The 15,091-nt window shown below is 37.6% G+C and overlaps 2 pseudogenes; one reads left to right on the top strand and one right to left on the bottom strand.

Annotated features, from left to right (window-relative positions):
- Positions 1 to 8,025, top strand: part of LOC118742021 — a 13,083-nt pseudogene extending 5,058 nt beyond the window's left edge.
- Positions 8,026 to 11,622: 3,597 nt separating this feature from the next.
- Positions 11,623 to 14,938, bottom strand: LOC118742020 (annotated as a pseudogene).
- Positions 14,939 to 15,091: the final 153 nt, after the last annotated feature.

Here is a 15,091-nt window from a genome sequence, read left to right as displayed (position 1 = left end):
ATGGGGTTGACAAAACTAGGCTTCAGGACGCATGTAGAAAGTGATCAAAATTATACGTATGTTAACTGTTTATCGGAGGCCGGTCTGTACGAGCCTAATTCAAGTTTTTTGCATACATTGGAAATTTTGAATTCAAAATTTGTTGAAATTAATGGTGATTCGCTAACCACAAAGCCAAAATTTTTGCAAAATCTGATGAGAAATTTAAAAGTAAATTTGGACCAAAATATTATAAAAAGATTTTATTTGGGAAGAACATTCTTTAGAATTCGATTATTAAATCGCAAGATTAAAGAAACGAAAATTGTATATCAAAATAAGAAAATGAAAAAAATAACAACATAATGCACTAATGGTTTTTATTATAAAATAAAAAGAATAATTACAATGTAACAGTTTACATTTTATATATTTTTAATAAAAGAGGGGCAAACCACGTAAGTAAAAAAAAATAAAAGTACTGATTGTGAGTTTTGATTTGAAATATTCTCACATTGGTAAAAATATGGGAAAGAAAATACTCCGATCTATTGTTTTAATATTATCAAAGTGGCAAGGCCGTTGATAATACTGACAATTTATGAAACTTCAAAAAATTTTATTATCCGTCAAAAGTTGTTTATTGAAACTACCTTCTTTTTTGTATCATGATACCAGGCGCTCATACATATGAAGTAGCAAGCTTTCTATATGTATAAATTTGTTTGTAGAACTTTAAAATTTTTTTTTTTGTAGAAGCCTTTGAACTGTACAAAGTAGAATTTTGGAAATTTAAAAATTTATACAAACAATTTTGTACGTAGAAATAGAAAACTTGTTACTTCACATGCATGAGCGCCTGGTATTGGGAAATGAGAATATCGTTCTTTACAAATAAAAACTGGTCATAAAGGGTGGCCGCGCGAAAATGGGCACATATGTATTTTAAAAAAGGACATTATATGCACATATGTGGATAAACCATGGACTGAATGATAAAAGCTGCTATCATTTGATGGTTGTTATGCTTGATTATTTCATGTTCTGCAGATTTTCCAATATTTAAAAGAAAAAAATTATAGATACTAATTGTCTTGGAACATTTTGCACTCAGTTTTTAAACAACCAAAACTATAAATTTGTACAATATGTTCATGTGAATCAAGCTGCGTTTCATGCGTGGAGGAGTCCAAGCACAACCATTCATTCGTAGGACATGGCTTAGCCCGCGTGGCCGCTGTGCATTGATACGCGACACTATGTCAATATCGTTTTAAAGTTCATACACCTCATTATTAAATCATCTAAACTTACATATTTTTCTTAGTGTATAAAATTTGATTGGAACTGAATTAGAGAATGCACACATAGCAAAGTGTTCATTCATCTGGAAGTTAATTCAGTATTGAATTCTGTTTACTTCAGCATTCTCAGTTTTCCATTCAGGTATTTACTACCTTACTGTGTGAAATCAATTTTTTTTTTGAATGATTGTAGATTGAAAAAAATATAAGTCACACTACCAGACCAAAGGAAAATGAATGAAATCCTACTTGTAAATATTTCATGATTAAAATTTTAAATGATTTCACAGTTTTACAGCTCTGGTGTGAGTGTACATTCTTGTGTTTTTTTATTTACAATTTTACAATTTTTTTTTTTTTTTTTTTTGAGTTCAGGCTTAATACTCGTTATTTTGTTTTGCCAATCTTGGACCATGTCCCATGGCGGAGGATTAACTGCTTCTTCTGCTTGGGAGACCTTGGCGTGGAGTACCACCAGCTTCTTCCTCAGTGCAACCACCTTGCCGGCACGCTTGTGTTTTGGTTTTGGTAGCACAGGTATCCTCGTTAGTTTTTCTTCCTGTGCACGGGCCTGGCGTCTCTTATACTCCTCTATAGTTATCGGCCTGGGTTGTGGAGTTGGTGCTGAAGTGTCACCTATTTTCCTGATACGTATGGGCAGGATCGCCATGAAATAGATGGCCTTACTTTGCCATCAAGTGCTTAGCCTTATATAGATTGTGCTGTGGACAGAGCTCTCAAGAAAGCCGCCTATCCAATCTAATCTTGTCTTGTCACTATGGGTGAGTGCCAAAGAGCAAGTTAGATGTATTAAAATGAAAAGTGTTTATGTTTTATTAGGTTTTAAAATCAACAGTGTTTATTGAATGATTTTCAGTAACTGAACTACTTATGAACTTACTTCTACTTATATAGCGTTGAAAACAATATCCAATCGATGACTAACACATTTGGTAAATGTGTCAAACTATTTTGGTTTCAATTTCTTTTGGACCTTCCACTTGGGTTTGTCTTGTGATCATATGTCATCGCATGCGCTGCAATGAAATGCAATAAAAGAATGAACGTTAAAGGGTTTATGACCCCAGAACGGTCATATGTCTGTTTGGCTTATCGTTTGGTTATTGTTTCCACGTTTACCTACTTTTGACGAAAGTCACTACAACAGCAACTGGTGAGGACATCCAAGTTGTAGGAGAGCTAACATGCAAAGTCGCAATAGGGAATGTGACGGTGTTACACAAGTTCATAGTCGCGGCGATTATGGATGAAGTCGTCATTGGATTAGACTTCTTGCTTGATCAAGGTATGCAGATCAACATGAAGAACAGGACTATGACGTATAACAACATGGAAGTGCCCCTTCGGTTTGGGTATGATGGTCCATACAGCAGCAAGCGAGTGATCCTAGAGGAAAGCGAGCAGATTCCACCGAAGTCAGAAGCAGTTGTGTGGGCAAAGATTGATGGAGATTGTGGGACAAACAAATTGTGGGTTGTTGAAGCAACACAAAATTCTACACCGGACGTACTTATTTTTAAAACCTTGGCTAAGATGCAAAAGGATGGACGCATCCCAGTTCGAGTGCTCAATGAGTTCAAATCACCAGTCAAACTCCGAAGAGGAACTGTACTGGGGCAATGTCGTTGTGAAACATCGCATTGATACTGGCGATGCAAGGCCAATCCGTCAAGCTCCTCGGAGTGTTCCACTTGCCAAACGTGAAACTGTTAGCCAAATAATAAACGAAATGAGCGAGAGTGGTGTGATTGAACCATCAGCGAGTCCATGGAGTTCGCTGGTAGTACTTGTGAAGAAGAAGGATGGTCAAATGCGGTTCTGCGTAGACTACCGGAAACTAAACGATGTGACGAAAAAGGACAGCTATCCTCTTCCCAGGATCGATGACACTCTGGACTCGTTGACTGGAACAAAGTGGTTCTTAACACTCGACCTTAAGAGCGGTTATTGGCAAGTGGAGGTAAGTGACGAGGATAAGGAGAAGACAGCTTTCAGCGTTGGAGACGGTCTGTGGCAATTCACGGTGATACCCTTTGGATTATGCAACGCTCCTGCCACTTTTGAACGACTTATGGACCATGTGCTCAAAGGACTGCATTGGAAAACATGTTTGGTGTATCTAGACGACATTATCGTATTGGGTAAAAGCTTTGAGGAACACCTGAACCATTTGGAAGAAGTTTTCCAGAGGATAGCTGGCGCTGGTCTGAAGCTAAGTCCTAAAAAGTGCTCACTGTTCAGGAAGGAGGTGAACTACTTAGGGCACAAGGTGATAACGGAGGGCATCTGTACTGCGAAGGAAAAGATAGAAGCAGTAAAGGATTGGCCAAGACCTAGGAACCTGCACGAACTACGAAGTTTTCTTGGGCTATGCACCTACTACCGCCGATTTGTTCCGAATTTCGCCAGCGTTGCTAATAGCCTCCACGAGCTCACTAGGAAAAATAGAGCCTTCGAGTGGAACAAGGGGCAGGAGGAGGCTTTCCAGACTCTGAAGGAACGACTATGTACTGCACCTATGCTAGCGTATCCCGTTCCAGGTGCAACGTTTATTTTGGATACGGATGCTAGTGGTTATGCCATAGGAGGCGTACTGTCGCAGGTAATTGATGGGCAGGAGAAGGTAGTTGCCTACTATAGCCGGTCGATTGGAAAACCAGAGAGAAACTACTGCGTAACTCGGAGAGAACTACTAGCGTTGGTGGACTGCGTCAAACATTTCCACAAGTACCTCTATGGGCAACGTTTCCGAGTTCGAACGGACAATGCAGCGCTGAAGTGACTACTACAGTTTAAGAATCCAGAAGGACAGCTATCTCGGTGGATTGAGAGACTGCAAAGTTATGACTTCGCTATTGAGCACCGCAATGGAAGTGTCCACGGTAATGCTGATGCCATGTCCCGCCGACCATGTAGCCTGGAATGTAAACACTGCTCAAAAGCTGAGGGAAAAGAGGACATTATAGACTTCCGTCTAACGACAATAACACCAGCGGAAGAGTGGAAGGAAGAACAGCTACGAAAGTGTCAGCAGGAAGATCCAGATCTGGAGCTTTTGATGCATGGACTGGAGGTGGACAGGAGGCCAACTAAGGAGCAAATGGCAGCGGAAAGCCCCATCGCAAAGGCGTACTGGGCACAATGGAACAGCTTAAAATTAATATCTGGCTGTTTGCATAGGGTATGGGAAAGCGAAGATGGCCAGTGCTCCCGCAACCTGATAGTAGTTCCAAGGGTAAGAATTCCGGATGTACTCAAGGAATTCCACAATGGTCCTAGTGGAGGGCACCTGGGAATCACGAAGACCCTGGAGAAGGTTAAGCAGAGGTTCTATTGGGTTGGGTGTCGGCAATCGGTCGCAGAGTGGATTGCTAACTGCGCGGATTGTATTGCAGCTAAGGGGCCGAAATCCAGAAGTCATGGCCACATGAAGCAATATAACTCAGGTGCACCTTTCGATCGGATTGCCATGGATGTAGCCGGTCCATTTCCTATGAGCGCACAGGGAAACAAATACGTCCTTGTGGTTATGGACTACTTTAGCAAATGGCCGGAGGTATACCCGATTCCAAACCAGGAAGCTAAAACAGTAGCGGAGGTATTCACCTACAATTGGTTTGCGAGATACGGTGTACCTATAGAGCTGCACTCTGACCAGGGAAGGAATTTTGAGTCGGCAGTGTTCCAAGAGATGTGCCAGATACTGGGTATCCGGAAAACTCGAACGACGGCTCTTCATCCCCAACCAGACGGCATGGTGGAACGGTTCAACCGAACCCTGGAAGAGCATTTGCGGAAGGTCGTGGATAAGAATCAAAAAGATTGGGATGTCCGCATACCCTTGTTCCTGATGGGATACCGGTCAGCAGTGCATGAAACAACGGGTAAAACTCCTGCAAGGGTAATATTCGGCAGTGAGCTCCGTTTGCCTAGTGATCTGAAGTTTGGGGTGACTGGTGATGCTAGAAGGATTGGAAAAGAGACGTCAAACATCCTGGAAGAGGAGCTGAGAGAGATACATGCTCTTGTGAGTGCCAACATGAAAGCCAGGTATGATAAGGCGATGAATTGCGAGGGTTTCCAGGAAGGAGATTTGGTGTTGCTGTACAATCCACAGCGAAAGAAAGGTTTGTCAGCAAAACTACAATGCAACTGGGAAGGTCCGTAGAAGGTCGTAAAACGGCTGAATGACGTAGTGTATAGGATCCAGACCGTTGGGAGACCAAGAAACAAGATGACTTGGAAAGGCTTGCAGCGTTTGGAACCGCAAGTGTGGCTGATCGGGACGATCAGACTTAGGTGGAGGGCAGTGAAGCGAACAACGAGAAATAGGCAGAATGTTCGAAGAATGATGTAGAATGTTCCACAAAGAGAAACGTTAAGTTGGATGAACACTGCGAACAGCGAGAAAAAGAGAATGAGCGATAAACTTCAGAATGTTCTAGAGTTGCCATAAGTGCCAGCACAGGTATATAAGGGCGCCGCCACCGCGAGGTGAGTGAGTTACAAGACAGTAAGCTACAAGTAAAGTGAGCAGAGAAGTGAGTTGCGAATAAGCAAGATATAAGTTTAATTGCGTTATCTAGTTTAGTTAAGCGCTGTTATTGCTTTAACAAGTATTGTAAAGTGTTTTTACTGTATTAGCGAGTATTGTAAATTGTTTGTTGTACAATAAAGTTAATTGTACTACAATTTGGTCATCGATTGCATTTATTTAACAATCCAGCGATACGAGCCGAGAGATTTGGGAAATCCGGACGAGGTTTCAAAGATAATCGTAATAGCCCGAACACAATGCAAACGACGAGCTACAAACCACAGCTGTCAAATTATTTTAACACGTACTCTTATGTAGATAATTATTTTGGGGACGACCGGGCTACGCGACGGCTGTGGTTGTGGCCAGATTAGATCTATTTCTATTTTTCTGGCGACAGATAAGGTTCTTCCTCTTCTTTTATGTCAAACTCATACAAATTCATGATGTCGCTGCCGCGTTCAAAGAAATCATGTCGCCATCGACAAAGCGTTTAGATAATGAAGATGACAAATTGGAAGCTGTGGTCCGTAGCTCGTCGTTTTCAATGTGTTCAGAACTTAACAGTATATAAGCTTTACAGGAAATTCATAGTTTATAAAATCACCAAGTACCAAATAGTAGTTTACCAAAATTGTCAAATGCGGGTGAGGGGTCATGTACCATGAACCAAAAATAAAGATCACGCAGAACGCCACATTGTATTTGTAACTGGTTCAGAGAATATGTTTGCCAAACCGGGTTTGTTAGCTGAGCATTTGTTTACATCACAGCACCACTATTTTACACTTTTGTTTAATTAAAGAAAAGTTAATTCAACATGACAAGACGTTTTAAAGGATTTTAAATAATAGTTTTACCCACAGTATATACTGTGGTTTTACCTAAATTGTGGCTGCCAATAATTTTGGTTTTCGTTGTTTTCTTTGCTTTGTTCACTTTTCTTTCGTTTTCCAGCAAAAGAATATGGCGTAAAATCCGCCAAAAAATCTACTTTTTTCACTCTCTTGTTCTTGCGTGATGTGTCGATGGTTCATTCATTAGAAATGAACCTTATCACGTTCGTAAGTTTCCGGAGCCGCATTATATCCTGTCTCAGTAGCGCAATTAGAAAAATTCTAATTAGAATCTGCGCAAAAAATATCGCGATTCCGGAGTGGCAAGTACTAATTTCCGCTCAAGTAGTGGTATGCCACGTAACTTCAAATTAAAATTACTTTAGTGAAGTTTAAAACTTCAAGGTTTAACAATTCATACGTCATAGCATGCCAAAAATTTACATTGTAATTTGCTAATATTGCTAATAAAAAATATAAAGCTAACTTTTAAAAAAAATTCTAATTTCGAAGCATTTATTGATTTTTTTTGACAATAGTTCGCACAAATAACAACCCTGCTTGATTCGCGATCTGCCCTTGTAATGACATTGAATCGGCTACTAAAAAATTCGACCATCTCGATGGGCTGGGCGAAGGTTTCGAGAAGCGTGCTGCCGGCATTCTGTTGAACAAAGAATTGAAATACTTTGCACAGGCTTTAGATAACCCACCCCGCCCATTTTTGGCCATTTTGGGTGGCGCTAAAGTAGCTGACAAGATCCAATTGATTTCAAATCTACTGGATAAAGTTCATGAGATGGTGATTGGTGGCGGCATGGCCTTTACTTTTTTGAAAGTAATCAACAATATGAAGATTGGAGCATCGCTTTTTGACGAAGAAGGTTCAAAGATCGTAAATGATTTGGTCGCGAAGGCAAAGAAAAACAATGTTCAGTTACATTTACCAGTCGATTTCGTATGCGCAGATAAATTTGCTGAAGATGCCAAAACAAGCGAAGCACCTGTCGAGGAAGGCATTCAGCAACTGGATCCGGTACTGTTTCCATCATTGGTGGAGGTGATACAGCATCATGCTGCGCCAAGTGGGGCACTGAATCTCAAGTATCCCACGTTTCGACCAGAGGCGGCGCTTCGTTGGAGCTGTTAGAGGGTAAGACACTGCCAGGTGTAGCTGCTTTGAGCAATGCTTAAGTTAAACATTACGTTGTTTAAGAGCACAAGAGACATATTGCATGCATATTGCAAATGAGTAAAACTTATGTATTACGGTTATGAACACACATTCAATTAGAGTTTGCCAGGAGACTCAGTTATCTTATTTGTTGAAAATACAAAACCGAAAAATCGTTTAAGGTGTTCTTACACGATATGTATTTGCATCTGTAAATGTGACTTTTTCCTTACATATGTAATTGTGTCTGTCTGTCAAATTCAGTCTTTATTTAACTATTAAAAAATACGTTCTCTGAAAACGAAATCAATTAACTCAGATGATGCTATCTGTGTGTCAAATGAAAATAGAAACATTTCTATTTCGTATGTACCATGATACAAAAAAGAAGGTAGTTTCAATCCATGATTCAATAATGAAAGGTTTTGTAAGAAAAACTTTCTCTCGCTCTAATTTTATCAATGACACTCCCACCCTACTCCTAAAAACAAAAACAGTGATATTTCTTTTCCAAATATCTTTGCAAGTTGATAATAATTTTTAAATTGTTAGTAGTGAAATTTTTACTTTTTAAATTTGAAGAAATGTTGGTTCTTCATTCGCTGGCGCCAACAAGACAAAATGGTTGAGCATCGTTGGACTACAGAAATTCAATGTAGGCTAAAAAAACGAAATTCCCTTAAATGCCGAAATATATTTGTCGATATTCGTGGAGACCTCTTGATTCTGCCAAGTCGCTGTAAAGTAAAGCATGCAATGGTTTTGGTAAATGAGCCAACGAAGGTATCCTGGTGTCTCCGAATGAGGCTTTGACGCAATATAACATTGCCAAACCGCATCCATAGGCCCAATCGTCACACGACAGTTCGGTTTAGTCAATGGCACGATGTATGTAATTGCACACTTAAAAGGTTTACGCACGAGGCGAATGTTGGCTGGCGACCAACTTTGTTGAAAGCGATTAGTTGAAAGTAGAATGCAAAGTTGAACAATGCAAACGCCTTTTTATGGCGAATATTTTTATATATTTTGATATTTTTAATCATTAAATTTTTTTTCGGGCAACCCGGCGAATGGTTAATATTCTGACAGTTGTATAGTCTCCCCAGAATATTAAAAGTGCGACATCAAAGAATTCGAATTACCATATTCGAAACAATCGAGCCATATCCGCGAAGGAAACGTAAGCTCCAAATTTTTATATTTGCCGTTTTTTTTTGTTTAATAAATACTGCATATTTTCCACAAACAAATAGCTTCTTCATATCCATCATCTGGCAAACAAATACAACAAAAAAAAAGCTGAAAGTGGACCATCCTCCATCCATTCTCGAGTTATGCGCCATCTGACGTACGCAAGTTTGGTATATACATAGAAATATTTATTTTCAATAAAATCGGGGGTTATATTCGATGTAAATAAGCTTGTTTAAATTAAATAATTAAATCAAATTCGCTTTTGTTTTAAAATACCACCATTCACTATTATCCACACCTTTTTATGGAATTTAGCTCCCATTTTAGGAAGTGTGATTGAATTCTTCCCCTTTTTCTCCTGCTTCCATAAACCATCCCTGTGGGTGGGAGTGCCAAATTTTAGAAAAAAGCTACTTACAAAACCTTTAATAATTGAATCATGGTTTCAATCAAGGCACATAAATACAGGTAGAAGCCAAAATGACGTTGCTCTCATGAGAACCAAACCTTTAAACTTCAACTTGATTTTATTTTATTTCCTATATTTCGTTACGCTTAAAATGTCATGTCGTTTGTTTTTTTTTGAATGTTCGTTAAAAACAAATTTTAATTAACATTTGCATTTTTGTAGTGTTGTGCGGTTTATACTTAGTATATGTGTTAAAAATGCAGCACCTGAAGCGTTGTTTTTTATGTGGTGTTAAATATAATGCAGACATCACTAATTTTTTTAACGTGCCTCAATGCCCTCGGCGTAAGGAGCGTTGGGAAAGCAGCTGTGGGGTAGAGCTGCAGCGAAATGCCTTGCTGTGCGTTAAGCATTTTAAAGCAGCAGATTTCATAAATGCACCAGGAGGTACAGGAAAGGCACGTTTGATGCCAAGTGCTCTTCATATGACCCTTATGCCGGAAAGTCCTTCCAACAACACTGCAACTCATAAATCAAGTTGTGAAAGCTTAATAAATGATCGCGCTTCACAAACTGAGTAAGCATTGTTAAAACGCGATATATTTATAGAAATATTTTTAATTTAAGTCGTTTAGTGGAGACTTAGAACAATCCAGCTACAAACTCGAAATTCTGTTGCTGAAGTCAAGAATTGAAAATCTGGAGGGCTAAAACTCAGCACTCAAGACAGAGTTGGAGAAAGCCAAACTTATTGAAAATGCATTCCAGGGAATGTCGCAATCATTATTTGTGTTCCGTTGTTTTATTGATTGCCCAACGTTATGCCTAGTACATATATCGCTTTATATGTACATACATTTGTATATTATACAAAATTAAAACAGGTACTATAAATATAAAATTTCAATGTATAAAAAAATAGAAAAGAACATACAAATTAACAAATTTTAACTAAAGAAAATAAATAAATAAATACAAAACTTCAAATTTACTTAAAAACGTCAACCAGCGAAATGTAATTTTTTTATTTTTCCTTACACACGCTCATTTTTATTTTTACTCTCCCGAAAACTTTGACTTTTGTAGGTTTGATGTCAATTTGGCTTCTACCTGTTTTTATTGTACCATGGTTTCAATAAACAACTTTTGACGGATAATAAAATTTTTTGAAGTTTCATAAATTGTGAGTATTCACAACAGCCTTGCCACTTTGATAATATTAAAACAATAAATCGGAGTATTTTCTTTCCCGCATTTATACTAATTTAATAATATTTCAAATCAAAAATCATTATCAGTGCTTGGTAATTTTTTTACTTACATGGTTCGCACCTTTTTTTTTATTATAAATATATAAAATGTGTAATGTTAAAGGAGACTTCATTGAAATTGTTCTTTTTATTTTATAGTAAAAATCACGAGAGCATTATGTTGTCATTTTTTCATTTTCTTATTTTGAATGCAATCTTGCGATTTAAAAATCAGATTCTAAAGAATGCTCCTTCCAAATAAATCTATTTATAATCGCCAATTCCATGTGAATAAATTAACACGCAAAACAAAAACAAATTGGGAAAAATTATTTTTGTTTTGCTTTATAATTTTTGGGAATATTTGTTCACATGAAATTCGTGATTCCTGATGAAATTCGTGAAAATTTACTTTTAAATTTCTCATCAGATTTTTCAAAAAATTAGGCTTTGTGGTTAGCGTATCACCATTAACTTCAACAAATTGCGAATTTAAAATTTCCAATGTATGCAAAAAACTTGAATTCGGCTTGCGCATAACGCCCTCCGATAAGCAATTAGCATAAGTATCATTTTAATCACTTTCTTCATCCGTTCTGAAACATAGATTCGTCAAGCCATCCATTCGACATCTTTGAGTGGACGGATGAAATCTTCTGCTAAAAAAAATATTACTGCTCGTGATCAGGTAGCATGAATTTAATGAAATGTCATAATTTTATTAAAAGTCAAATGGTTAACAACAACAACGAATGTCATTAAATGAAACTACCTTCTTTTTTGTATCATGGTATGTACGTGCATTTGCTTTATACAGAAACAAAACTGATTTGCCTTTACACGATATGTTGGCATTTCCGTATGTAAAGTGGCATTTACACATGCAAATAGACATCGTGTAAGAACACCTTTAGACGTTGAATAAAAATAGCTAAACCCTTATAAAACTGTGCATACTTTCTAATTATAAACGCCGAAATGTTAAAAGTAAGTATTAAAACCTTTATACTTTTGATTACGTATAAATTGCCGTTATATAAAGCATTCCTTGTAAATACAAAACATTTCCAAAATTATCAGAATATGCCAATCTAATCTACTTTCTCGTAAAATTTGAGTTCATATCGGCAGAGGTGCGTTGGATATTGTTTAAGTTTGAACGTATTCGTGACCCAACGGATGATTGATTGGCAATAGCTTTTTTAACTTCTTTGTTAATGAATTCTTTATCAAATTCCTGCTTTTTGTAGTGCTCTTCTTCGCGAGCATTTGCTTCGCGGTGCTTTTGCACCGATTTGACGCGGTCTTCTTCCCGCGAACTAGCGTTTTCTATTATTTCACGCAGGCGTGCTTCTTTTTCCGCGTCGCTTAACTTATTTTGTGAGCTTCCGCTTTTACTTTCACTAGACCGAGCATGTCGTGAGTTATTTTCGTTACGGTCCCTAGATCTTGGGCGGCGTTGTGGTGATCGGGATTCTGTGCGGCCTCCCCTTCGTGAATTTTTGGTTGATCGCGTTGGTGAACGCCGTCGGCTTTTATGGTTATTGGGTGATCTCGATCGGGACCTTTGATTTTGTTGTCCTTCATACTTTTTATAATCTTGTGCTCTTGTTCTTCTTTCCCGATCACCCGAACGATTCCTGTTTTTACGAGTGTCACTTCGATCTTTACTTTTTGAACGCTTATTTTTAGTAGCATATCTACTTCCTGCGGCTTTACTTACTTCCTTCTCTATGGAGGGTGAAGTAGAATATTGTCGTTTACGCGGTTCTGCAGGTGAACGAGCGTCACAACGCCGGCGCTGATGATATTCCTTCGGGGATCTTGAACGTGAGTTTCTGAATTTTCGCTGTTTGCCATAATTTTTGTTATGATAATTTTCACGATCTCTTTCTCCTCGATCTCTGGAACGGCTTCTTCTTGTTGTTGTTGGTGTTGTAGCAGCATACAAATTCCCCAAAGACTTTTTGGGGAGTGTTGCTGGAGTGACTTTCCTTGGCCAGATATAAATCTGGGTCGTTCCGGTTACGTAGACCCGACTGTCGTGGGAACGGGAACGGCTTCTTCTCCTAATACGGTGGTCACTATCACTGCTTATTGAGCGATTTCGGTGATCTTTCTTACGCTTACTTCCTGCTGCTTTATCCAACTCTTTTGTGATAGTTTCAAACTTTGCATCTAACAATTTCGATAGATTTAAACCCGAAAACTCTTCTCCTTTATTCAGTTTATAATATCTTTTGGCTAACTCTTTATCTAAATCCTTTGCACTATCGCTATCTGAGTCGGAACCAGATGTTTCTCCATCCGTTGATGATTTACAACGCTTTTTGTGTTTTTTCTTTGGTTTCTTGGACTTTTTTACCTTTTTAGATTTTTTGAGCAACTGATCACTTTTGAGTATTCGATGTAATTCTTTTAATTTCACAGGATTTTCCAAAATCTTTTTTTCTTGATACCATTTCGCGTTGCCTTATTAGCATTAGAGGTTCTTCCATGACTACGCTGCAAATCAACTTGCTCCGTTGATTCCATATTTCGATATGCACGTATTGAAAAGGGCATACACTCGTGTTCAACATGATTTATAGATTGGTTTACACCAACGATGTTTTGATCCTTTCGTTGCTCTTCTGCTTGCAGCATTTCAAAAGATTTGTCAATGGTTCTACCAAGTAGGAATTCTTCACGATTTATAAGACCAGTACTACCTGAAAAATTAAATGTGATTGAATGAATATAGATATAGAGTTAACTTTCACCATTGGCATACTTTTATACATCCATTCCAATTTTTTATCTTCTTGTGGAAGTATGCCAGAACTACGACCGATATGCTTAAGCTCCTCACGTGTTTTTTCTTCCTCTATTTCTCTGGGTAATTCTCTAGGGTGGGGTAACAACCCATAAAAAAGGTGCGGAAAAGTCGGGAGGGGTACCAAACGACGCGTTTCGGCCCCCCTAATAACAATCCGGAGGGGGGGAGACTAATATTATTAACCATTTAAAAGTTATGAACAAAAAACTTTTGTTAAATTTCGTTGTTTTCTATGGGCAATTACACCGACAAAGATCCACTAAATCACCTGTTCTCACTTTTTAAACACTATTAAAATATATAATTTAACTTATTTATTAAAGAAACATAGTTTTATCAACCTAAGATAGATTATTTTGTTATTAAAAAGAAGGTGACAATCTTTTTTTTTTTTTTTAATGCTTTTCGCTGCTTGACAGCACTCCTTCAATTGGCCAGACCCATTTCAGCTGAGGATCTCTACAACGCCATATGTCCAAACTCTTTGACAGTGTTGCCATACTTTTCCACTTCCATTCTCCATCGATGACCGGTGGAAGCAAGTGGGTTCTAAACAAAAAATTAAAATAAATTCACTGCAAAAACATTTAGTACCTTTGCTCTACTGAAATATTTGTACTTTAACATCGTATACCTGTTTTACATATTAAATTGACTGGATTTTGTACTATGATTAAACTTCATTTATAAAAATTTTTTTTTTTTTTTTTTCCTTTCCTTCATTTATAGTTATACTGAAAACTTAGCAACTACACATCTTCGAATTCTAATAGTTTTTTTTTTTCCTCCTGAAATTATGTTGTACATTACATTATTTTAATTAATTATTTTAATTATTATTTTAATTATTTATTTATTTTTTTTTTTTTTTTTAAATACTTTGTCATGCAAATGTATAATATTTCCAAACCCATTTCAGCTATGTAATTACAGCCTTCTTTTGAGGTTATTTTCTTGCAGGAAGGAGAGTAACTCCTCAATAAGATTGAAATCCCTTGACCTAAACAGATCTTTCAAGTTGGTGAAGGTTCTAAAAAATTTAAATTTGTCTCTGGCAGTGGCAAACCTCCTACACTCAAATATTACATGGTCATTAGTTTCAGACACATTACACAGACTACATTGATCCGATAAAACTTTGCCTATTTTATACAAATATACCTTACTATAAGTATGCCCCGTCATCAGTCTGTTTATTAATTTGATGTCATAGACATCCATATGACATTTATTACGTTTAAACCAAGGCTTTTGTCTAATTCCATCAGTAATTTCGGCATACGTTTTGTCCTTACTTGTACTTTGATTGTAGAAATCTTCCTCCCATTCTGACCAGATCTGATCACTCACTTTATTCAGAGCTTCATTAACTGTGAGATCAACATGAATTTCTAACCCTCTTTCCACAGCCATTCTTGCCGCCTGGTCCGCATTTTCATTAATCGCTATTCCCTTGTGACTGGGTACCCAAATAATTCTAATCTCCTCAAATCCTGACCTGTGCAAAGTACTATGAATTTCCGCTACCAAGTAGTTGTTCGTAGCAGACTTCTCTAGTGCCTTTAT

The sequence above is a fragment of the Rhagoletis pomonella genome, unplaced genomic scaffold, assembly GCF_013731165.1.
Source record: "Rhagoletis pomonella isolate Grant_MI unplaced genomic scaffold, Rhpom_1.0 Rhpom_scaffold_00006, whole genome shotgun sequence".
NCBI classification, from domain to species: Eukaryota; Metazoa; Arthropoda; class Insecta; order Diptera; family Tephritidae; genus Rhagoletis; species Rhagoletis pomonella.
This window is presented reverse-complemented; position numbering and strand designations above follow the sequence as displayed.